At 40.5% G+C, this 5,180-nt stretch overlaps 1 non-coding gene across 1 annotated transcript; it reads right to left on the minus strand.

The window, feature by feature from the left end:
- Positions 1-1,365: 1,365 nt before the first annotated feature.
- LOC123390616 lies at positions 1,366-1,472 on the minus strand. Its single transcript, XR_006605152.1, has one exon. It is a non-coding gene; the product is annotated as a U6 spliceosomal RNA (small nuclear RNA).
- Positions 1,473-5,180: the final 3,708 nt, after the last annotated feature.

Consider the following 5,180-nt stretch of genomic DNA (forward strand, 5'->3'; position numbering starts at 1 on the left):
ATTAGGAAGTGATTTCCTTCTCCATTCCTCCCCCAGTGTTCTTAGTCCCGTGAGTATGCCTCTGGAGGAATCTCACTTTACTACCTGTGCTCCTATCCCTTCATGTCAATGGCTCAAAGGGGTGCTCTGTATTAAGGAAGGATGGACATAAGGACTTCTGTGCCTCCTGTCCACTCCTTTACCCACTGTAGATTGACCACCACCCCACTACTTCCCTCAAAATGCCTTCCCAAAGACCATTTTCAAATTGCCAAACCCCATGAGGCAATTTTGTTTTAATTTTACTTTACCTGCCTATGACATATTGCCCTGTTACCACTCCTCTCTTCTTTTTTAAAGCGTTCTAAAGAAACTTACTTTTTTCTTTCCTTTTTTTTTTTTTTTTGAAGATTTTATTTACTTGACAGAGAGATAGAGAGAGAGCACAAGTAGGCAGAGCGCCAGGCAGAGGGAGAGAGAGAAGCAGGCTCTCTGCTGAGCAGGTAGCCTGATGTGGGTCTCGATCCCAGAACCCTGAGCTGAAGGCAGCTGCTTAACTGAGAAGCCACACAGGTGCCCCCATGCCTCTCTTCTCGAAACATTCTCTTAGCTTAGACTGACTGGTTTGGAACACTGATTGTGTGACCTCAGCATTTTAATTAACCTATCTGTGCATGAGTGTCTTTATCTGTAAAAATGGAATTGTAATGGTGCCTACCTCATACGGTCGATATAAGAATTAAATGAGATGGTACAGGTACAATCTTGTATCCACATTTCTGAAACGAAAAAGTTTGAAATCCTAAACTTGTTTTTTCACAAAATTGTTTGCCAGAAAATCCTGACATGACCAGTCAGGAGGCTATCTGTACTCTCTTTATCCCACTCATTGTGAATATTGACATGTTTTGCTGTATAGATATTAATGTGTTTGATCATAGGGATTGCTGTCCCTAACTCTGATATGGTAGATACAAATGTACAGAAATCCACAGATTTCTTACTTCCAAGACACAGATTCATTCCTGAAACTCTAGACACGCATACCTGCATGCCAACTGCTTCTCTCTGGGTGGCAATTCCTCAGGGATCCCTAATTCAACATATACAAACTTTCTTCCCTCTCCAGAGTTTCCAATCTCAGAAGTGCTCCCTCCACCCACCCAGGCTGTCCCATTAACCCTTCTCTATCCCTATCCCCCACCTCCAATGCTGCTCATTCTGCCTCCCATACATCTCTTAAAAGTATTCACTGTCCACTATCATTCCTGGCACTGTTTGTGATCAGGGCACCACCTATGCAGTCAGGGTTGAGAATTATTGTTCCCCTAATATTTTTTTTAAATTTATTTGACAGACAGAGATGACAAGTATACAGAGAGGCAGAAAAATATGGAACGCTTCATGAATTTTCATATCATACTTGAGCAGGGGCCATGCTAATCTTCTCTGTATCATTCCATTTTTCGTATACGTGCTACTGAAGCGAGAACTGTTCCCCTAATTTCTTGTACCTAAAACAAGTGCAGGGGCACCTAGATGGCTCAGTCTGTTAAGCAACTGCCTTCTGCTCAAGTCGTGATTCCAGGGTCCTGGGATGGAGCCCCGCGTTCTCATTCGCATTCGGCTTTCTGCTCGACCTGAAGCCTGCTTCTCCCTCTCCCTCTCCCACTCCCCCTGCTTGTGTTCCCTCTCTGGCTGTCTCTCTCTGTCAAATAAATAAATGAAATCTTTAAAAAATAAATAAATAAAAGAAAGCAAATTCATAACTGTATCAATCAGGACAGACTAGGTTATGGTGCAGTAACAAACAATACCAGAATTCATCCTGCAGTTGCATTGCTGTGATGGTCTAACCTTGTCCCCATGCTTCATGCCTTTTCCTGCCTTACTCAGCTCCATTCCCAACTCCGAGCTCTACCCCAATTCACTTTTCACCCTGTACTTCCTGAAATCTATTTATGTTGCCTTTCTAAGTCCCCCCTTACCCTCAGGTGAAAGTCCAAAGCCCTTAGCTAGGCTTCTTCTAATCATCCCGGTCTGATTCCTGTTTATGTATTGATTGTCAACTCCTCATTTCCCATTGCCACCCCATCGCATACTTCCTTGTTCCCTACACGCCCTTTTCATTCCTCGTACTTACCATGCTCTCTCTTTCTTCCTTCACCTGTGTCCTGTATCACCAGACATAATTCCTTCAGCTCATAGATATCGTTTCTTCCGAAAGGTCTCTTTGACTTCCAAGACAGGGAAAAGGGCCCTTCCTGTGTCTTCTCCTCGTGCCACCATACACTTTCTTTGTGGCAGTGTTGTCTCGCTATAGTAGAGAAAAGATTACAAATGATTACAGATGAAACCCTAAGTCTCTCCTGCCCAGTGCTGCTACTGGCCAGCTGCTTTGGGAGGTCTCTCTTAGGAAGAATGAGGGAAAGGAGCCTCCTGGGGGCAGTCACAGGACTAAGGAAGACACACCAGTTGGTGAGATGATTATGAGCTGGATTTCACCCCTGATGGGCAGCCTTAGTGAGAAGAGGAGGGAGGCTTTCTAAGTGTGAGAACTAGAGAACTAGAAAAAAAGGAAAAGCATACTAAAGGAAGCCTAGGATGTGTGACAAAAAGTAGATAATTCAGAATTAACAAAGAGAAATGGGAGATAGAATTAGAGGCACAGTTATGGATTCATTGGGCCACTTTGAGTTTGAGCTTATCCTGTGGGCAAGTAAAGACATGTTTTGAGTAAAGAAGTGACATAGTATTTTAGGAGAAGGAATCTGTATGCAACCGGTGTGCAAGATGCTTTGGGGACTGATCACCAAAACAATTTTTGTAACTCCATATGGTGCCGGATGTTAACTAGACATTGTAGTGATCATTTTGTAATATGCACAAATTTGAGTCATTATGTTAAATATCTGTAACTAATATATACATATTGGTTATATTTTAATTATCCTTTAAAAAGATGCTTTGGAGAGAGAAAAGACCATGACTGGAGAAATTGTATGAGAGACACCTGCATATGAGGATATGATATTTTTGATACATTAATAAGTTATCTCCCCCTGAATCTCCATATTTACTGATACTCTCCTGCTATCATTACACTGTCACTCCTCAAATAGCTCACTTTTTCCTGGCTTTTGGATTTCCAAAGCCTAAGCATTGGAGAAACAGAAATGCAATGCATAAAATGTTATAGTAAAGGCTATGTGTAGTCTTACCGGGCAATAGATTGCCCTAAGTAATTTATATGCATTCTCTCATTAATCTCATTTAATTCTTTTTTTTTAGATGATATTTAGAGAGAGAGAGAGAGAGAGAGAAAATGTGCAAGTTGGGGGAGGGGAAGCAGAAGAAGAGGATGAGAGAGAAGCCCAAGCTGACTTCTGAGCATGGACCCTGAGGCAGGGCTCAATCCCAAGAACCCAGACCCTGGCCTGAGCCAAAATCAAGAGTCGCATGCTCAACCAACTGGAACACCAGGTGCCCCCTAATCCAATTTAATTCTAATAGAGTAAAACAGAATTTCATCTAATCCAACAAATATTTATCAAACATTTATGCACCAGGCACAAGAGTAGGTGTTTACATTATTCCCAGCAATGATACTGATGCACAGAGGAGTCAAGTAACTTGCACAAGGTCTCCAAACCAGTATGTGTTAGAGCCAGGACTATGCACCTAGGTATTCTGTTTTCAAAGTCCGAATTCTTAAACCTTCCATTTAATCATGGCACTATACTATTTCCCAAAAGATTTGGAAAATAACTAACAAGAACCAGCTACCTCATGTGTTCCCACTTCCAGCCTAGATGAGAAAAAATTCCCCCATGCTAAAAGAAGGGAAACAAGCTGGAGAGAAAGTAAGGAGTAAGAAAGTCCTGTCTCTACTGCAATGTGGACAGAGCCCTGAATTTCTAAAGGAAATAACAAAAAACCCCAATAAGTCTATGCGTGTCAAGACAGAGATGATCTGCCCCTCTCCTGGGTAGAACTCTAGAGAAGCAACAAGTCCCTGGAAAGGAGATGGCTGAATTGGGTGGCTCAAGAGATAGGATCTTAATTAGCACAGGGAAGTTCCCCATGGTGGATGTGTGTGGACTTGAACACAGTAGAATGATTCTTGCATTCACTAGAAGGTCACCCAGACAGCAGAGAAAGTAAAACCCACAAAAATTAAATCACTTAAAGTGTTGGTTTTACCTACTTGTCTCCCTCACCACATTGTGAACTCCTTAATGTCAGAGATCAAGTCTCCTGCACATATGTTTCTTTAGCTCTGATTCAGTGCCTAGAACATGCAGGCTACAAACTACATGATCTGTTAATTATTCAATGTTGTTGGGAAAAATTTAGTGTAAAATTAAGATTTTTAATTTCTACCCACACTTTCACAACATACACCACAATAAATTCTAAATATGCTACTAAGTTAAACATGCAACAATTATTTAAAATAGGTTTCTAAATTATTTTTGAAACATAGGAAATTATACATAACAAGGTAAAGCAGTTTTGAGAACATCAAAAGTCTCTCACCTGCACACACACAAAAAGCATAATGTAGTTGAAGAAGAATTTAAAGGAATGAGAAGAATTATTCATAATTCATATGACTGAGACTACTGGAAGATTATATCCTCAAATGTTTTGTTGCTACTTACAGTGTGATCTCTGAAGACATAAACACTTTTAAATTTAATCTGCATTATTTATAATCTGCATTTTCTCCATCACTCTGTTAAGTTTATGCAATCGACAAAGCAATAAATCAAACACTGATTTGTAGCATTAGCTGATTTCCAGAGCTGACCAAGTTTCTAATGTGACATCACTAAACATGGGGTTGGAAAGTGATGCACACTAGCATGCCATTACACAGAATTTCCACCTTACAGATAGAATAGTCATAAATAATGTCAAGAATATAGATAATAGTAAAATGCAGTAACATAATTTAGGAAGTGATGAGTTTGGGGCATTGATGGTGTTTACTTTTAATATAACTTAACTAATTGCAAATTAATATAATTTAATCTTTATTAGTGACTATGTTTCACACCCTGAAATTTTAAAAGTTGGCTCTCGCAAGCAGATGCAAGCTGGTTCCAGCATACCACAGAACACAGGGCTGTTGCTAGGGGGATGTTTCTCCCCCTGAATGGAGAGGACCTGTCTGCAGACTAAAAACCATTTGCCAG

This window comes from Mustela putorius, unplaced genomic scaffold, assembly GCF_011764305.1.
Source record: "Mustela putorius furo isolate JIRA1106 unplaced genomic scaffold, ASM1176430v1.1 tig00000129_pilon_pilon_pilon, whole genome shotgun sequence".
Classification (NCBI taxonomy): Eukaryota; Metazoa; Chordata; class Mammalia; order Carnivora; family Mustelidae; genus Mustela; species Mustela putorius.